The sequence below is a fragment of the Crocodylus siamensis genome, chromosome 3, assembly GCF_052110815.1.
Source record: "Crocodylus siamensis isolate JL-2025a chromosome 3, ASM5211081v1, whole genome shotgun sequence".
In the NCBI taxonomy this organism is placed as follows: Eukaryota; Metazoa; Chordata; order Crocodylia; family Crocodylidae; genus Crocodylus; species Crocodylus siamensis.
Genome location: NC_143397.1, coordinates 150,062,403 through 150,083,578, shown reverse-complemented (window position 1 = coordinate 150,083,578; position 21,176 = coordinate 150,062,403).

The window sequence follows — 21,176 nt, the reverse complement described above, 5'->3', positions numbered from 1 at the left end:
TACAGAGAAAGATGCAATATTAAGATACAAATTTGAATTATCTGCCCATTTGTGGGCTTTACAGAAAAAGGCATTGAAGTTCAAGAGAGGTGGGTCCAGGGATTAAATTAAATGTATGATTTATTGTAACTTACTTTGTGAATAATAAATACATTTTAAAATAGGAAAAATATTCTTTCCTCTTTACCTTAGCTTCTGAGCCATGTCATCAATTTTCTGTTCCTCTGGTCTTTTTTTATAAGTTGGGTGTGTTTGTGATGCCATCAGCTCTTGCAGGAAAAACTGGCAATACTAGAACTGAGACCTTGGGAAGGAAATGCAATTTTAAAACACCTGTCAGCATAATCTTTTAAGGAAATTGCATTTTAATTTTAAAGCCACCCGTGTTTCTTAACATTAAAGTAATAGAAATAATCAGAAATGTTAAAAATGGGTTTCTTTCAAACATTTAGATACAAAAAAGAAATTGAAAATAGGTTCATGTTTTTGGCTAACCTTGGTAATAAGTCTGCCCCAAAGTTATAACCATATGCAAAGAGAATCTCTGGCATGATCCTAGATTGCAGGTGGGATAGGCTGCAGCTTAATGATAAAACAGAAGTACTGAATAGAAATCCTGCAAATGTTTCCGTGTTGTAGAATGTGCTCTTCCATGTGTGCTTTCCCTTTGAACAATAATTGCACAAATTTGTTCTCAAATGCTTGGCATACAAGTAAGCATGTTTGGTTTATAGACGTGGGTGTAGTAGCCTCTGGTTGAAAGCCTTCTTGCACTGCTAAAAAGATAATCAAAGCCCGTGTAAACTGAGTTGCAGTGCTGGAATGGCAGCAGGACAGAGAAAAATAAGCTCTCAATATTTAGCCAGAAGTAGATTTCTTTTGTCAGGGAATGGGAGTAAAGCCAAGGAGCTAGTCACATAAGCACACCACTAGCTTACCATCTGTCCAAAAGCAATTACTTGAAAATGGCAGGTGAGCTTGGGGAGAAAGAGGTTATACCTCAGCTGTAATGCAGAGCCAGCCAGTCACTGATCTAGTACTCAGTAGTGTGAGTCTCTCTTCTTGACACAGAAGTATCTCATTCTGCTACTAAAGACACATGAGCACAATGAGTTGTAGAATTGACTAGTGGAGAATTTGGGGAAGGTTTCTGAAAGGCAAGTCAATCGTATGGTATAGGAGATGTGCTGTGGCACACTGCAGGTGCAGTACCTCCACAGGAAACATTTCCAGAGATTCATGGTGCTTCCTCCACTCCCTTTAGTACGTTTCCTTTTAGGGAGTTAACATAATCCATTGCTTTATCTGCTGTTTACCTTAGGCTGTACTTGTTTCTTTCCTAGACTGGAAGGAAGGACACTTTATATGTAAGAGATATCACCAAAAAACCCTTGCTTCTCATAGTAACAAAACCCAGACATTTCAGGATGCTTGGTGCAGAACGTAGATACAAATGTATCCTTTCATTTACTCCTACTCTCCAGGACTGTATTTGGAAGGGGGATGGGATTATGAGCAAAATTGAAAAACCTTGTTCTCCTGGAACTGTTGGACTGCTGATCAAGTCATGGCTGACTCAAGTGAAGTCATATCTGCGGGTGGGTCAGTAACGGTGACTGTAGTGCAGGACTTGGATGTTTCTTCTAGTTAAAAGCAGAAGAAACACTAAGTAGTTCCATAAGAGACATAGTCATCTGGCAATCATATGATACGAGTGACTGAGCCACCCTAAGCAGCCTGACCTCCCCCTAGCTAGTGGCACTGACCTTAACACACTCTGCTCCTTCAGTGTCTCTGGGCACATCTACATGTGAAATTAGTGTGATGTAATAAACACCAGCACGGGTGCACCAGAGTTTATTACTCCAGGATGCAGTGCTTAAACATGCACCTGGGATGGCAGCATGTTGGGCCAGGGTGGTGTAGCCCTGGCTGGCAGGGAGCCCAGGGGGTCAGCTTGCCAGCCAAGGGCTGCTGACCCAGCTCAACATGCTGCAAAGGGGCTGCCTGGAGAATGAGAGGGCTATAATGGGGGGCTAGCTGGCAGGCAGCCCTGCACTGTAGCATCCTTGTGCCTCAGCCAGCCCCAATCACCATCTACACATGTGTTGCAGCAGAGTAAATAACTCTGCCATAGGATAGTACTTGTATTTGGCAGTACTAACCTATGGCAAAGTTAATTAGTTTACTCTGGCCTAATAGCTCTACACATGTATTAGCACAATTGGAGTTGCAGCTAGTAAGGGGTGTGAAGGGTAACAAGAAGGGTTTCTACAAGAATGTCAGCAACAATAGAAAGATCAGGGAAAGTGCAGGTCCCTTACTAATGGGGTCAGATGATGCAGAAAAGGGTGAAATACTCCATGCCTTTTTCACTTCATGCTTCACAGGCAAGGCCAGCTCCTAGACTAGTGCACCTGGCAGCACAGTTTGGGGAGGAGAGGAGCAGCCAACAGTGGTGAAAGAACAGGTTAGGGACTATTTAGAAAAGCTGGACATGTGGGGCCAGACAGGATGCACCCGAGGGTGCTGAGGGCGTTGGCTGATGTGATTGCAGAGCCACTGGCCATCATCTTCAAAAACCCATGGTGATAGGGAGAGGTCCTGGATGATTGGAAAAGGGCAAACATTGTGCCCATATTTAACAAAGGGAAAAAGAAGGATCCAGGGAACTACAGACTGATCAGCCTCACCTCAGTGCCCAGAAAAATCATGGAGCAGATGCTCAAGAAATCCATTTCTAAGCACTTGGAGGAGAAAGTGATTAGGAACAGTCAGCATGGATTCACCAAGGACAAGTCATCCCTGACCAACCTGATTGCCTTCTATGATGAAATGGCTGGGTCTGTGGATGCAGAGAGACCAGTGGTTGTTGTCTACCTTGACTTTAGCAGGGCTTTTGATACAGGCTGCATACAACCTGTATGGGACATGGGATCAAGGCCCCCATGGTGATGACGGGAGTGGGGCAGGGGCAGGGGCAGGGCCAGGTACAGGTGCTGCCCAGCTAGGGCAGTGAATGCAATCCTAGGGTGGAGCCACAAATGGCTTATCCAGGGGGTGCTCAGTGTAGGAAAGGGGGGAACAAGGGATGAGGGGGCAGCTCCCCACCACTGCAAGTATCCCCAGGGAGGTATGGAGGGCATTCACTCCCCCAGATTTGTGTACAGGATGGAAGCAGGCTGTGGACTTGAGACCAGGGGATGCACCAGCCTCTCCCCAGCAGGGGGGCTGAGCTAGGTTGGTGCTCAGGGTGCATGGGGGTGGGCAGGCTCAGCTGTGTGGGGCAGGCAGTGGTGGCGGTGCTGGGATCGATGGCTACAGAGGTCTATGAGGAATTTTGGGGTCATAGCCTCCAACATCCCCTCTCCACAGCTCCACCGTGCCCCGGGCTCACATTCACTGCCCTGGCTTGCTTCTGCCCCACTTCCTCCCTCACCATGGTGGCCTTGATCTTCTCTCGCCCCATGTCCCTTCCCTCCCCCATGCCCCTTCCCCCCTACAGACTTACCAGATGCTCTCCAAGCTACTGGGTTGCATTCCTGTAAATCAGCTATTGGATCAGTATTGGCTGATATGGCTGGTTAATAATTGACTATTGGTATCAGCCAAGAAAATCTTTATCGGTGTACTCCTAATAGATACACTAAAGGGTAGTGGTAGGATTCAGTGACCTAGACAAATTGGAGAATTGGGCTAAAAGAAATCTCATGAAGTTCAACAAGGACAAGTGCAAAGTCCTGCACTTAGGACAGAACAATCCCATGCACGAGTAAAGGCTGGGAGCTGACTGGCTGGGCAGCAGCTCTGCAGAAAAGGATCTGGGGTTTACTGTGAACAGTAAGCTGAATATGAACCAGCAGTGTGCCCTTGTCAAAAAGGCTAACAGCATACTGGGCTGCATTAGTAGGAGTGTTGCCAGCAGATCAAGAGGGATGATTATTCCCCTCTATGCAGCACGGGTGAGGCCTCATCTGGAATACTGTGTTCAGTTTTGGGCCCCCACTACAGAAAGGATGAGGCCAATTGCAGAGTCCAATGAAGGAAAAAAATGGTGAGGGGGCTGAGGCATTTGACTTACAAGGAGAGGCTGAGGAAACTAGGGTTATTTAGTCTAGAGAACAGAAGACTGGCAGGATTTAATAGCAGCCTTCAATCACCTGAAGCAGGCTTTGAAAGAGGATGGAGCGAAACTGTTCTCAGTAGTGGGAGATGACAGAACAAGGAGCAATGATCTCAAGTTGCAGCAAGGGAAGTTTAGGTTAGACATTAGGAACAACTTTCTCACTAGGAGGGTAGTAAAACACTGGAACAGGTTACCCAGAGAGATTGTGGACTCTCTAGCCTTGGAGGTTTTTAAGACCCAGCTAGACAAAGCCTTGGCTGGGATGATCTAGTTGGGGATGGTCTTGCTTTGAGCAGGGGTTGGACTAGATGACCTCCTGAGGTCCCTTCCAACCCTAATTTGCCATGATTCTATGTAGATGAAGATGCTGTACTGTGGAGCTACATAGACAACTTTGCAGTAAGTGTCTCATGTAGATGTTCCCTCTGAGAGAGAAACTCAGGGTGAAGCACCCTCCCACAATTCTGTGGAAAAAGGTAACAGGCAAAGGCCTCTCTGTGGCTCCCACCTGTTATCCACCATTCTCTTCAGTCAAGTTGCAGGCTTCCCCATCTCTTCTGCTTTGCCTGTTTTAGGTGCCTCCCTCCTTTTTTTCCTATTTCAGAAGTTCTCTAAGTCTCAAGAGATGTGAGGTCTTTTCACCACCTGAGGGAAAGGAAATTGGAGGGACCAGGTGCATAAAGATAGAAAGAAGCCTGATGGCATCATTTCAGACGACGCTTAATAAGAAATTAATGCTCTAAAATGTGGAGCATTTGTCAAGTACCAGGTGGGTAGGCTAGAGAAAGAGACAGGTTCATGTTTCTCTCCTCTAAACCTTACCTTTAGCACTGAAACAGCATTTCAAAAGTGACTAGTTATTTAGGATGCCCCCATCTTGGGAGGAAGAGAGTAGGTCTGCCTCTAGACAAGTGTCTGATGTTCAGTAAAAGTGGAATGGCAACCCTAAACTCAGCCCCCTCTCAGTGCCTTGAGGTGGACATAGGAAATCAGTAATCACTTCTGAAAATACTGGCCATCATTTTGTGTTGCATCGGTGTGTGAAGGCCTTAGTCATTGAGCACTGCACAACTACAGTGAAAGACGCTCTTTTGCAGGCAAATGAGCATAAGAAACAGGCAGGATTAAAAAGGAGAACAAGGGTAGGAGCATAGGCAGGACCTGAGAAGGGGCATAAAGGGAAAAAAATAGTTTTGAAGATTATTCAAAGAGAGAGGCAGAGAGAGAGAGACATGTTCCACCTCCATTAAGGGATTCAGAGGCACAGTATGTGAGCAGCTAATAAACAGATGGTCAAACCTGGAGTTGGTGAGATGAAAAAAGACAAATGGGCACAAGCAAGGAAAGGGGCAAAATTCTGAAGAGCTTTGAAAGTGAAGGCAAGATGAAAAAAACAGATTAAAAATGGGTGCTAATGAAGGCACTCACAGTGGGGAGTGATGTGAGCAATCAGAACATCAGGTGAGGAAGATGACCCTGGAAGCTGCATTTGAATGAACTGGAGGAAGGAAATTGTGCCTGTCTCTTGCAAGGAAGCAAATTGTTATCTTTAAAAACTTTAAACCTGTTAATTTTAGACCTGCAGACTCCTCCTGGGCTTTGCTTGACATTTATCTTTCCGGGACTATTTACACAGCACTATGAAGAAGGGTTTTATTATTTAACCGGTGATTTCCTTGCCTTCATTGGATGGCTGGTTTCCTTGGGCTGGTGCCAGTTTAACTACTTGTCTGAATCTTTTATAGTTTCTTGGATATATTTAGGAGTAGGAGTTCAATAGCTCTATCATTAACATTCATGTGATTAATAGCCCTGCCACCACCTGATGATTGCTGCCATACCACCCACACACGTGCACAACCTGGGCTTCCCAAAGTCCAGGGTATATCTGGACCCAGTTGGTGTCAGTGGAATATCAATCTGAAATCTATGAAATGTGAATGGGTCCTTCCATCTGGAACTGTGTGTGTGGTATAGGAAAGGTATTGTGCACAGACATACATCATAGTTTGATAAATCCTTAGGGAGAGTGGTGTTTTTATTTTGAACTCAGTCATGTCTAATAATGCTTCATCAAAATTTCATTCAGGCAATGTAAGAAATGCCCAAACACATTTGGGTGAAGTTTACCTTAGTGGGGAGGGCCCTCAAGCCCACTAGTATGTGTTAGATGGCCCTCAAAGCCACCTTAAAACAGAAACTTCTGGGACAGGGCAGACAGCTGTTTGTGTAGGGGTGCCTATCAAAGCTCGTAGATAAAAGTGTGATTTTGCTAACTCTATACCAGCTGCAGATGACTTAAGAAGTTGGATCTAGCCTTTGTCCCTCCCCCTCACCACAAAAAAAGTTCTTTATCAAGAGCTTCATTATTCAGACTTTGCTGAACCCTTCTTGCAGTGCCCGAGTTGTATGAAAATATATCTGAATCCTGTCTGGGAGGAATATGGTGGTTCTGCCTGAGGGGTTAACATAGAAATTAATTGGTTCTAATTAGTCCAAGGTGCAGAAGGAAAGAATGTTGGTTTAATTCACTCTTTCCATGTTTTACAGTATATAAATACAATTTCACATTGACTGTCAAAATGTGGCCTACTTAGATCCATGACACAATATGTAAACTAGTATGAAACCTCAAATCATTTACTGTATCTAACAGGGTTGCCAGTAATCTTTCCTAAGTATCTGAAGGTTGCTTTCTTGCAACATTTCCTAGCAGGTTTGAACCAAGCAGAATGAGTAGATTGAAGGCAAGGGCTTCGTTTGTACTTGAAAAATCTGCCATAGGCATTATGAACTATGAACATTATGAAAAGACTTTTTGCTTTGAAAAGTGTTTGATTTTGTACCGTAGAAACTTAACACACTGTGCAGACAGTGCAAGAGAGAATGTGCCTAGGTAGCTAGTGAAAACTTCAGAGCATGATACTCTGCATACAGTGGATCAGCAACATAAATCTGGAGAGAAAGGGACTTCTAAAATCACAACCCTATGTAATAAAACCATTTTCCAGACCCTTAAACTAGCCCAGAAGTACCTCAGTACAGAAATCCTCAAAAAAAAAAGTGTAGTAATTTGTACCAATAATTCAAGCACAACAGGAAAGATCTGTATATCATCTTTTTAAAATAGAATATCACAAAACATATTTTACTTTGATTTGTACAACTGTTTTTTCTTTCTAATTCAGAGATTCTCAAACTGGGTGCCACACAGTATTAGCTTGGTTAGATATGCAAACTCCACACGATTCACAAAATAAACCCAGAGATTTCAAATAAGAATCCAGAGTGTCAAAAACGTTCTGACCACTTGTGGTTTGCTGAGATTTTAGCAACATAAGAATTGTTCTATTGTTTTTTCTGTAGTCAAAAATGAGTGCAAGTTAAGAGCTGGCATTTTCAGAGGGAAGCCTTGAGTCTGAAAAGGTTGAGGACCACCATTCTCATTGTTCAAAGCAAGAAGGCAGGACAGGCTAGTACCTCAAAGATTAACTCATCCAGAGAGGCATTAGTTTTCAGAGACAACAACCTACTTCACCAGGGCTACCTCTATAATTGTTTAAATTGTGGCCCATGGGGCCCCGGGGTTCCACAATAGGTCACTGGGATTTCCACCAAGAGGTGGAGGGGAATGGCAGAGCTGGCCAGTATGCAGTGAGCTGCCATTGCTGGGCTGGGTTGCCTGGCTCTGCATCAGTCTTCAGGGCAGGATAGGGGTTCTGCAGCAGAAGTAGTTACATGAAAGGATTCTGTGATTTTAGGAAGTTTGAAAACCAGGGATTTAAAGAGCAGGGTCCTTGTAAGCCTGCCATTCTACAGTGCTCCAGCAGGGGGCACTCCAAACTAAGAAATGGATGTGATATAGCCCCAGCAAAACAAATAATGGTCATTTCTCAGTTGCAAAGAAAAAAAATTCTTCCTTTTTCAAAGTACCTGGAAATAAAATCTTGAGTCACTTTCTGAGTCACTGCTCTCTTTAATACCTCAGTCATATGCTTCTGTGCATGACTAGAGTTTGCTCAAACACAAATCACCAACCTGAAAAGAAATCTTCAAAAATATTGCTGTTATCAAACCGTATCTTCTTTGTATTTGAATTAAACTTATTCTTTCTGCTGCAGCATATTTTTAAATGGTGCAGGAGGTTGATCATGAGAGAGAGAAACTTTCTGTCAATGGTTTGAATCCAGCCCAGGCAGACAATGACCAAAAGTCTCCAGTTGTTCAAAGCCTCTGTGAGATTTGTGGTCTCAGTCTATCTCTGAATTGAAAGAGGTCCTCACCACAAAACCACTGCCTCTAACACCCATGATAGAGGTCCCACAAACAGAGCAGCTGATGTGTTAATGGGGCATGGAGACTGTTAGACCAGCAGGGGCAGAACAGAAGTGTTACTGCTGAGATGTCAGAGGTTTTTTTCCAGATTTTCAAAACAGCATGTGAGCACAGTCAAGAAATGTGTTACAGCCTGGGTTAAACCTTTGTGCTGGAGTGAAATCTCCTACAGTTTATGCTTCACAAAAGAATAAAGATATTCTAGTGGTGTTGTCTGTCTCATTTCAATACTCTTTCCCTTGCAAGTTCTTAATCATAAAAGACTCAAGTGACTCTTTTGCCAGACAGCACTTTGGGTGATCCTATGCAACACTCTACCAGTTGGCTCTAGAGGCTTCCTGTCTTCCTTAAGATCCTCTCACCAACACCCCTCACTAGTAATTCATACACCCGTCACTTAGCTGAAACGTCACAATTCAGGCCCTCTTTACTTTTCTTATCACAATGACTTTTCCTCCTCCAGCACCCACTAACAATCCCATCCTTAATCCCATGGTACTGTGCTTCAGCCGTTTGCGTCTTCGTGCGTTCTTTCACAATGGAGAACACTCACCCTAAAATGCTCTGGGAATCTGCCGCCTTGAGGTCAATGGGAGATTAGCCAATTACTGATGGTAATGTGCAGGTGCTGGCTGAAATGTATACACAAATGTATGTTGATCTGTATGCTCTATCCCTCTTCCTCTTCTATTTGCTGTATGTTGTTCTGAACCATACATACATACATAAAGTGTGCGAAATGAATGTACATGCATTTGTTGAATCCTTTTGTCCCATAGTCTCCTGCTGCAACACAAGACTACCCTGTGCTCTGCATCTGTGCACAGCTGCTAGTATTTATACAACCGTCATGGGACAAAAGACTGGGGTTCTAGGGCCTGGTTGTTCTCCAACCGCTAAAGGTGCTTTGTGTGGAATTCAAGGTAAGTAACAGTTAATCCCCAGGTCACACATGAGAGCAGGAATAGACAGATTAAGAGCAGATACTACTCCATCTGCTACGCATCTACATATTTATGTGCAATCCTATTCCACCCAGCCCTTATCTCTGTCTATTTCTGTAAAGTGCTTTCAGACTATGTCACTGAAAGTGGCTAGAAAGAACCATCTACCTTTTGCCTTTAACATTTTTTCAGGTAGTCAAGAAATGTGGAATAAGAATACATGTAGATGTCAAAATGCTATTTCACATATCTAAGGGGTGGACTAGGATCTGGCCTAAAATGTGTGTGCTATAAAAGGGGGGCACTTTAATAATGGAAGATTTTTTTTCAGAAATACAGCTAATAAAACTTGCAGGTGCTCAGCATCTGATTTCATTTTTCAGCACCTAATCGTAGACATCATGAGTTATGTGACTTGTAAAAGGCCACAAAAAGAGTTAGGGTAAGCTTATCTGGCACTGTGCATGGGCAACTGAACTTGTTCTGAGCAAGCTAACCCAGGTACTAGAAGCTCGACTGGGTTCCAGGATTACTGGCCTTGTCAGTAATAGGTTCATTAGCACGGGAGTCCTTGCATGGTGCTGTATTCTACTACATAGGCATACCATAATTCTCTTTGTAGACTAGTCATATAGCTTAATGTCTTTGCCTAGTCCACTAAATCTTGTTGCTTCTCATTACTGAGCTGCTCCTTCTAGAGAATATGCACTGGATCTGATGACACAAACTATAGAAGGCTGCCATCCCCGAGCCGTTCCTTAAATCAAACACCTACAGCTAAACATTTTGTAGACTCCAAATCCAGCACTGGGTGACTGGTAGGAAAGGTCTGTGAATAGCCTGCGATCATACAAGAAAAGCAAGGAATCCAGCTCCATGATTGGTTTATATTTCTGGGATTGTCTCCTTACAGAAAAAGAGCTAGAATCTGACAAAGGTTCTGATTCATTCATTTCTATGTCAATAAAGGTTATGATTCACTTTTATGTTTCTAGTTTGTCCAGAACAGACTAGCTTTTTAGGGCCTAGAAAGGCAGACACTAGGCTGGGTGTGGGACCTTGCTCTGCCTTTGCTGTACCATTTCTCTAGTATACCAGAGAGCTCCATTGCCCTGGACTATGTATTTTTTGTGTGTGTTTTCTTGTTTGTTTTGACATCTGATCATGACACACACAGACTTGCGGGCATCATCTCTACTGGGAGGTATGGTTGGAAAGATTTTTTTTTTTTGGTATTGCTTCTCATTACTTACTTTTTCTCAAAACTAAAGATAAACTAAACTGAAGGAGCATAGAAAAGGAATGAATCTACCTATTTGTACACCTAGGTGACATCTCAGATACGTGCTGCTGGTCTAGCTAATCAGCATTGCTTTTCAAATGAATTGGGAGCAGAATTTAGACACATGGAAAACAGCCCCGTGTGTCACACAGCTGCATCAGTACATGATTCATTGCATGTCATTCATGCAACTCATGAAAGAATTGCAAGAAAATGTCAGAATAGCATTCCCCAAGGACTTTCTGGTGCAATTAATTGCCATTTGAAGCAGAGGTGGATCACCCAGCCATGCAAAGTCTATTGGCTCACATCCAGACTGCTGGAAGGACCTGGCTTCCAAGTAGGACAGAGGATCCTGTATGACCTCTGTGTGAATATCAAAAAGATTTTGCTTCATAAATAACCTTTAATAAGACAACACAATGACTGTATGCACTAGTTTCATAGGGACTTGGAGGAAAGAACCTTGGAGAAGGTAGATCCTGTTGACATTTAAGAACTATCCTAGCTGCTAATGAATTCTGGCTTTCATACACCATATTGGATGTGACAAGAGAGACGTGGACCATTCAGAGACTCTCCAGTTCTGTATACTTGTTCAGAGATCAATTTAATGCATTTTAATTGCCTATTTTTCTTCTTGGTTCTGTTTTCACAGCTACCCACCAAAAAATTACCAAGCTAAGGTTTTATACCGGCAGACAGCTAATGAGAGCACCTGACTATTAAATGTTTGAATTCCTTCTTTAAAACAGCTGTTCAGCTGGTCAGACAATGTATTGATGTTACCACACATGATTTCTGTCATGAGCTCATGCTTTGTGTCTCCCTGCTTTCTGCTACCTCACAAGCTAGCCAGCCAACCAAGTGGGGCTTTAATCTATCCTCATTCAAAGCCAGCAGAGTTTTGCCATTGATTTCAAGGAGTGTAAGCTGCACCCTGCTAACATCCAGTGCAAAGAAAAACTTATTTAAACATGTGTGAAAATACAAAAGGACTGAGGAAGGTGAGACTTCAAGTGCATGGAAGGAAAGGGATGTATTACGGTAAAGGCTGCTACTAGATCTATCCATCTGGAGATTCTCCATGGGTGAAGGGAAACTTCTTGTGCAGAAGAGCTGTCTGTGAAACACTTCATGGGAAGGGATATGTCCATGAAAAATAGGGTACATCCAGGGGGTTCTTTCATCCCAATTATCCCCAGAGCAACCCTTAGGAGACTTGGGTAATCAGCACAAACCAAAGAAGTCTGGACTTTAGACCAGAAAACAGACTAGCAGCCAGCCCAGCCCAGGACCAAGAGCTATAAAGGTGGCTTAACCACCATCCCCTGGTGCAATGCAATTCAGACATGACCTTGCATTGAGACACCTCAGCATCATAACAGCCTTCACTATTAAATAAAACTATTAATGCAGGCTAGCTGAGTTCAGGTTGACAGAGTTCAGGTTTTGCATTTCCACATGTTCCTCTGTTAGTTGCTCACAGCTCACTGTAACTTTCACGTGGACTGTTTTAGGCTTCATCACTACCTGATGCAATTCTGTCTGGTGGCTGGGAGCTGGTTAGCACATACTGAAATCAAGTCAACTGGAAACAAAACACTCTTTCCTGTGTTAGACAGCAATCCATCTTTTTACCATATCTGAAATGCAGTTGCTATATTTCATATCTGGATTACCCCAGGTTACCTCCAGTTGGATAAATCTGACTGTATTTCACTCAGTCCCTGCCACTGCAGCTCATTTCTCCACCTGGAAAAAGGGGGTAATGTGTTCTTCCCCTCACCCCTTGTCTGTCTGTGTTTCTGGTCTAATAACATTGTTAGTTCTTTGGGGTAGAAGGAATCATCTCTTAGTGTGTTTGTATAGCACCTGAACTAATGAGGCCCCGTTTTCATTTGGGGTTAATGCAATACAATTAAAACATTGTAAGTTTCATGAAAATGGCCATGGGAGAGACAGAGTTTAAAATGACAGGCTTGATTTTACTACAACTTAATAAGGTTTCTGATCATATATTAGAAATGTAGGTTAATAATAAATCCTTAACTATTGAAGTATCAGCCCTGAAAGCATAAAAGCCTGGGCAGAGAAGTAAGAGAGCTAGTAAATAGACCCACATGCATGGAAGGAGCTAAAAAGTCAGATCCCTTAGGTCTCAGTACTTGGACCTGTTCTGTTAAAAGCTTATATAAATGAGACTGAGGTTGGATCGAGTTGCTGGGTGTCCAGACACAGATGACATCATGATAGGAGGGAGGCTGCTGATAAATTTCAGGAATGCACCAGACTGCACAAGGATTTGGAGACACTGGGGAAATAGGCTAGTACAAAGGAATTCAATATTACACAATGGAAGGTTATGCATTTCAGGAGAACCAACAGTACTTCTAAATGTGGGTTTAATGAAAGAGAGCGGGAGAGGAAACTAATGAAGAAAGAGACCCAGGGTAGGGGTGAATAATGGTAGGAAGGTGAGGTAAGGGGCAGCAGCTGCAAGGCATGAAAATGAAGGTCTGCTCAGCTATATGAAGAGGAATAATTCTGCAGCAAAAGAAGACTGCGACTCCACTTCCCAGAGCCTTTCTTAAATGCAGCTCTGGGTGCTCCCTTTTCTAAACACAGAGTCCAGAACAAAACATGAAAAAAAAGATTATGATATCTCTTATCTGAGAAATGTCTTGGATACTGTTAGCCATGCTCAGCCCTGAAAGAAGATCTTATTATGGCACTTGAATGCCTAAAGGAGACTGGCAAGGCGGTGTGCAGCCAGACCCTCATTAGTTATATGTCTGTGATCAGACCAGTTCATCCACTTCACTTTGGATTTTTTTGAGTTGAGACTTAGGTCTTTCTAGGTTTCTGCTGGCTGAGGGTAGGATGGTCTCAGTGGCAGCTAAAAATTCAGGGACCTCACACTGACAGCAGAGCTTAAGGTGCAGATGCATGCTCAGAAAGAGGGAGTGGAGATGCAATACCTGCATAGAGGAATTGGTCTTGTGCACCAATATTTCACCAGGATCTGAAGTGAACTGCTGATGGTCAATTATCTACTGCAATAAGAACAACTATAGTGCTTCCCCACCAGATGGCAAGGAGCAGGTCATAGCCCATATAATAGTAAATGGCCACCCTGGGATGGAAGCAGACAGCACTTACACCAGTGTATTTTTATTGTTGTTTTTTTCCCCCCAGGCTAACTCTGAACTGTATCCTCACAAACGTTGAGGTATAGCAAGCTCCTCCAGCACCCTGGGTGGGTGGGGGAGAGGGGGAAAGTTAGACGGACCACTGAAGAGGGTGGGGGTGAGGGAGGAGGAGAAGCAGAGGATTACTGGACTCAGCTCTCCACACTGGAAGTAGCAACTGTTGTTGTAGTTCCTGGTGTAGCAGTGTAAGCTCAGGCTGCTGCACCTGGGGAACAGACTTACCACACCGCCATGATGCAGTGAACCCGGGATCACCCTTGAAGCTCTCTTCACCCCTTGTCTACTCCTGTTTTACACCATTGCAAAAGCAATTCACCACTGTGAACAAGTCGTGTGTCCAGGCCTTGAGTTGAGCCTGTTTTGCTATGGAGGGGGCCTCATAAGGGCATGTTTGATCCAAGAGTTCTCTTAAACCCAGTTCAGTGACTCAAATGATGAAGTTATAGGTTAGTTGTTCCTGGGGACTGAGCCCTCCGTCCCACTGCATCTTGACTTTCTTTCTTTGAGTGCTAATAGGAAGTCTCACAAGTCTGAGTTTTTAAAGGCAGTCAGTGGGGGAGGGCAGGAACTGTCTTGTGCAGAGTTAAAATGAAGGCACAGTTCCCATGCCCCAGAGAATGAATTGGGTGCAAGCAGTCACCCTCACAATGGGTAAGAATGAATATGTACTATAGGTCTAAGTCTCTCCCAGACATCATAAATCTCTTCTTTGCCTTCCTCAAGGATTTGCTCTGTTGCCAATTTGGAGATCTTCATTAAAATGGACCAAGCATGTGTTTACTTACTTAAATGTTTTAAGGTAAGGAAAAAAATATTCACACTGTTCACTTCACTCAAAACCTGCAAAATCAGAAGCAAATGGAGCACTTGTGGTGCAAAAACATATGCTGCCTGGCAATACTCAGAGTAACAATGCCTTTTGGGGAGTAATATGTCTCAATATGCCTATTAAGACAAAAACAGCCATTTGTAGTAATTATCTGTTCCTTTTATATAACATTTTTCATCCTGAGCTCTCAAAGAACTCAGCAAAGGAGGGTTTTTTACACTGTGCAATTGTATCACTTTATGGATGGGCAAAAGGCTAGGCAGGGTGGCACCTTATAGACTGACTCATTTAGAGAGGCATAAGCTTTCATAGGTTACAGTCACTATGTATATACAAGTTACAGTGTGTGCGTGTATATGTACATCTGTCAGAAGCTATTCTTGGTGGCATGTGAAGTAGGCTATAGCCTATGAAAGCCCATGCCCAACCTTCTGCCTAGCTTCAGACTAACACAACTAACTACCTCTCTTTATAGACAAGGAAACTGAGTCACTGAATAGAGATGTCTTGCAAGAAGTGAAGTCCTAAGGTCATCCAGCAAGTCAGTAACATATCCAAAAATTTAATCTAGATGTCCTGACTCTGTCTAGTGCTCTGTCCACTGGACCATGCTGCCTCCCCAGCTGCAGTTAACTGAAAACAAATGTCACAAGGTAGAAAACTGCTTTTTTTTTTACTAGTGATCTTTGAATCTGATTCTATTAATCTTGCTATAGACACAGCCCTTATTCTTAAAGCCAATAAAATGTGTACCTTGCTGCATGGGTTGTTGACCAGGGCATTCTAAGCTATGTGTGGGAGATGTACCCACCCAGCTCTTTTCAGATAGTTAACTTGGGTTCTCCTCTCAGCAAATCTTAGCTAGAGAGGAAGTGGGTACAAACGTATTGGGGTCTAGTGTGGAATTGGGTGTCATGAGGAACTATTGCTCTCCTGGAATGTGACTGCATTTTGGAAAGCAGTCTAGTTTGCCAGAAAACTAGACTGAAAAAGGAATTGCTTTCAGATTAACCCTCCCAGCCCCCCTCAAATCCCTAGGACTCAGTAAAAAAAAATGTCACCATAGTATGTAATTATGAAATTATTTCTGTGAACTACCATCTTTATTTAATTCTCTTTCCCTTTTCCTGAATATGGGTCTGGTGTGGTTGTCTGATGTCTGCCTTTATTTAAAAAAATGGTGTCTGAATGGGTGACTGTAACTCCAAAAAGGTTTAAGGTCTTTTGCCTGCAGTCCCTGGCTGTGTTCCTAAAGAGTCATTTAAAAAAAAAGTCCACTAAATCAAAAGCCAGGTAAATCAACAGAGCACTCTGAGTTGTAATGAGACCAGTTATAAGGTAAATTACAACATTATTCAAGCACACAAAATTCCTCCTCTGGCATTTGTCCTGCTCAGTGCAATGCACCTTAAAAGTGGTGAAATGATTTCTGGCAGCTTCTGAAAGAGGCTGTGTCTGGGGGGGATGGGAGGCTGCACTGAGCCTCTCCGTTTTCACCATTTCTGTATTTTTGTGACATTGTATGGCAGTTGGTCAGTGTCGGTGTGTATATAGTAGGCTGCATGAAATGTAGGTTGACGTATTTCCAAAGATGATGTTGCATCAACTACAAAAATGGGCCACATGTTCTCTCAATTGCCAGCAAATCTTGTTACAATTTTCAAAGCTGGGAGTTGAAAGACTTTAATTAGGGGCTTGGTTAAGGAGATTCAAGACGTGTAAATTTCTGTTACAATGTACAAAATTCCAAACAGATGCTTGGGCCTTCGAAGCTGCCAAGACTCAAAAGGTAGGAGCAAAGCCCCAAATACAGCAGATCAAGAAGCCTAAAATAAAATGGAACAATTCACATCTACAGTCTAAGTAACTTTTCCTGAGCAATACCTTTGGGTTACGTGATTCTGCATGTCCCTTGTATCAGTACAGGTGAGACATAACTAGGACGTAAATATGCACCTAGAGGAATAGTGATGAGCTCTTATAAAGTGCTTAAAGTATGCCACATCACACTGGGGAACCAGATTTCTAAAAGGGAGCCAGAACATTGAGATATATATATTTTTAATGCTGTCTGTAAAGAAACCCCCCTAGACTGGACATCTTCCCCACTACCAGTAGCCTACTATGGATGGATGACTCGAGTACCAGCCCCAGGCACTGATTTAGAGGGGGGATAAGGATGCCAGCAACTGATGCTCACTGCAGCCATTGGCCCAGTCATCACAGCCGCCACCACTGCCCAGGGTTCAAAAACTGTTTGCTATGCCTGCCCAATCCCCTGTCTCTTCAGGTAGAACAGCTCATCTGCTGTGCTGCAAGGGATAGGCAGAGTCCTCCTTTGCTCTCTTCGGGGGGCGTCCTCACAGAGAAGTGGGAAGGAAAGAAAAGTAGAAAGCAGAAAGAGCCCAGTGAGTTAAAAATGCCTCCACTCCCTCCAATTTCTGTCCCTGCCCCACATCCTCTTCTCCCCTGCCATGAACAATGAGCTAGATCCTCTGCTCCTCCCGTTTCCATTTCTGTATGGTCTGGTCTGGCCTGGGGGGTGGGAAGAACACCTAGCTATGTTGCCCCCTGCTTGCAAGATGGGATGGGGTCCTGCTGCAATTTGGCCTGAGAGAAGGAGGTGAGCCATCACTGGAGAAGCGGAAAGAAACTGAGGACACACTTGGTCAGGGCTGGTGACGGACCTGATTTGGGGGCTGGGAGCAAAATTAACTTCAGATCAACAAGCAATGCAGCTTGGGGCTTCTGAGAGATGTCCACTTTTTTCAGCCCGCTTCAAGCATTGCTCCAATGTGGTATTTTCATAGATTGTAAGGCTGGAAAGGACCTCGGAAGATCATCGGCTCCAGTCCCCTGCACCAAGCAGGAAAGATAACTGGGGGTCATGTGATCCCAGCAAGGTGACTGTCTAGTCTCCTGTCTGTCTTTCTAGGTGTTGTTGTCAAGGCCTGTTCAGAACTGGGGTGGACAAATGTCAATACTCCCATTTTACCAATGGGGCACAGTGAGGGCCAGAAGGTAGAATGACCTATCCCACATGAACTGTCTCATAGTAGGGCAGAGTCTGAGCAAGGTACTTATTCCCTGGACTACACTCCTAAAATCAAGTTACTTATGACGAGATGCCACTGAGAGACTAATGTTTTAAATATAAACGCTTCTAAAAATTTCCTTGAGAAGGACTATAGATGTTTCATACCTGAGGATCCAGAGATACCATGCCTCTCAGTCTGCCAAGCCCCAAATGAGGAACATAGTGTGAGGCAAAAGAACAAAGGGAAGGAGTGGGGGAAATAGGCCCATGCATAAATAAAAAAGACTTAAAATAAGGGGAAATTGATTTCTTCAGCATGAATAATACTTTCCTATAATTTCATTGTATGGTTTAGCTTTTCTTTTGTAAATGGTCTGCAGTAATGAAAATGGGATAGGGGAACTTGCATGTGAGGGCTTCGAGTAATAGGTCAATTTATTCCCTGACCTGCAAACATGTACAAGAGGGGAAAATTCTCCAGGCTAAAGTCCTAGATATTGTTCTCTCAGTGGGTAAATGGTCCGTGACATTTTGGAGGAAATAGACCTTCTAACCGGTGCAGGTCAAGCTAGTATCCAGCCCCAAGATCCCAGAGCATCCAGGCAAAGTGAAAACTCTTATGTTTTCCTGCATGCAGCCCCTATAGCCATTTCCCTTTGGCTTCTTATACAGAAGTTTCCAGTGTTTTTTTGCTCTGAGCAGCATTAAATGCCATGATACACTGCTGACAGAAAATTTGTGGGGTACATAGAGAGGCTGTAGTCTGGTTGTTTCAGTTCTGCTTTCTGCTCTGCCATAATCCCTTCCTTCATCCCCAAACCTGGACAGGCCCAATAGTCTGGTATCCCTGCAGAAGCATTTATAGAGCTCAAGAGATGGGATAAGCTTGTCACCTTGTTCAGTTCCCCTTTCCAAGTGCATCAGCTATCATCCTAAGGCTGACAAACGCTACTGTCTGTCTATAGCAAATACAGAGTGATGTTGTTAACATATGTTAGTAATCCCCCTTTTCTAGCATAGGGAAGGCCTTATGTCTGCTTCTCCCCTTGGTTGGAATGGTGCTAGTGCCTAAGGCTCCATAAGAAGCCAGACTTGGGAAGTTCTTATGTGACAAAAAGGGAGCGCTTTGCTCTCCCGATCAGTGCTAAACTCCTGCTCGGTGGTATAGGGACCTGGGGGACAGACTAGCAGACAAAGCACAAAGCAAGAGGATTTTTTTATTGTGCTTTGTAAGCAGTCAGCTGATGGGTGCTCCATCGTCTACTTGTCCTTGTACATTCAGCACAGCAGGGCCTGCTGGTGACCATAAGCACTGCCCACTGACTTTGTTTTTTGCTGGTGAGTTGCTTTAGTTTTTTGTTGGTTTTTGTTTGGGGGGGGGTTGCATTCCCATGCCGAGCCCCACACATGCCCAGAAGAGCCAGTGCATTACTTCAGTCCTTGGCTGATGTGGCTCATGGATGCTGAGCACCTGCTAAGTTTTTTCAGTGGGTGCTTGTGCCCCAGAGCACCCACAGAGTCAGCACCTGTGCTGGTGGCTGATTTGTCATTCACCCAGCTAGGCTTCTGTTCAACCATAATAGATTCAGGTTGATGCTGTGATAGCCAGGTGAGGTTCTCTAGCCTGTCTGCTCACAGAAGATTAAAGTAGATGAGCACAATGGTGACTTCTGGCTTAAAAATTTCTGATCAGGCCAGTAGATTGTAGCCATGCAGCATCTCTTGAAGGCATATGAGGGACTGGGACAAGATGCATAAGGAGAGGGTTGGGCGGGGAGGGGGCAGGAATTCCATGTCTCTTGAGAGCCCTGCAAATCTCTCTCAGGTCTTCAGCTGCAACTATAGATACATGCAGCTTCAGAAAGTACATGTATTTATAAATCAAAGTGTATAGTAGAGAAAGACCTCACAAACTTTGTGTGTATGCCACACTCTAGCTTGCTCTCCACAAACATGTTGGCAAAGCAGGCCGAGCCAAAGCAGAGCCGCATCTCTGCAGCACAGGAGAAAACTTGCTAAAATAGAAGGCATCCCTCATTGTAAAGCACTGTAAAGACTGAAATTTTGCATTAGCATGGTGCATTATTGTAATGGTAAGGACCAACCCCAGCTTTACTTCCATGGTTGGCCCAGTCACAAAGGTCACTGCAGTTGCTCCGGATGCTAGTAAGTTGTCTTTGGACTCTTTCTGGTGGAAAGAGTGATAGGTTTGTGTACTGGAAACACCAAATTAATTAAAAGCGATTGTAGCCTTAGCAATTCTGTGTAGGACTGAGCCATTAGATTTAGGAAGATGAAAAAAATAAATAAAACAAACCCTATGACTACACGTCTTCTGCAGGAGTTAGGCAACTGGGCTTGGGCAAGGGGGCAGAAGAAAGGACTTGGCATGTGGAAGTGCCTTTAAAATTGGTGAGGGTGTATTTGCTACAATAATCCACTGAAACAACAGCCGTCTAAAAATAGGGTTGTTTTCTGTACTAAGCTCCTTTTAACTTTGTTAGTCATCACCCATTCCTAAAATAAAATCCGTGTAACAGTCTCTCCTAGTAGCGGCTGTAAACAAACTTCAGGAGGAGGGAGGAGAAGGGAAAAGGGACGAGGAGCTGCCTGCAGTAGGTGGAGCAGGAGCAATCTGGTCTTGCTGTGGCAGCAGCAGCCTGAGCTGGAGGCTGGCTGGGCCCAGTGCACAGGCAGGAACATCTGGAGCTGGGGCCAGCTGCAGCACGGCGCTCTGGGCTCTCTGGGTTCTCAACCAAGCAGCCAAGGTTAGCTGGCTGCGGGACTGAGGCACTGCTGCTGCTGCTGCTGCTGCTGCTGCTGCTGCCTTCGAAAACTCCCTCGGACTTGGAGCCAAGCCACGGTGGTCCAGGCAACGGCATTAAACAGGAGGAAACAGACTGGGGATTCCGTCATTTCAATGGAGAAGGGGAGGGGGGCGGGAAGGAAAGCATTGAAAGCAGACAGGAAAAGAGAGTTACAGAAAGAGAGAGCAGCTTTGCCCCCCACCACCCCCAGTGCTGTGGCAGGGCACTGGTGGGCCAAACCCCCAGGGCCCTGCCTGGCTCTTGTGGGGAAGGCACTGGGCAGCCAAATGCCTGCTGGCCTACCGGCCTGCATTTATCCTGCTTGGAGGGTGTGTGTGCGCCTGGGTCTGTATGTGTGGAGGGGGCTGTGTGTGTGTGTGTGTGTGTGTGTGCACATGTGTTTGCCTCTGGGTGTGTGTGGGTGTGTGTTTTTCTGTCTGGGGGGGAGGGTGCAGCTCCTGGCTCACTAAGCACAGGAGTTTTGTTTCTCTGGACTCCTGAGAAAGCCTCCCCTAGTCCAGTCCATGAGCCAGGTCGGTCGCTATCAGCCAAGTGGCAGGGACACAACATGAGCCCTTTGCTTGATCTTTGGCCTCCCCCACCC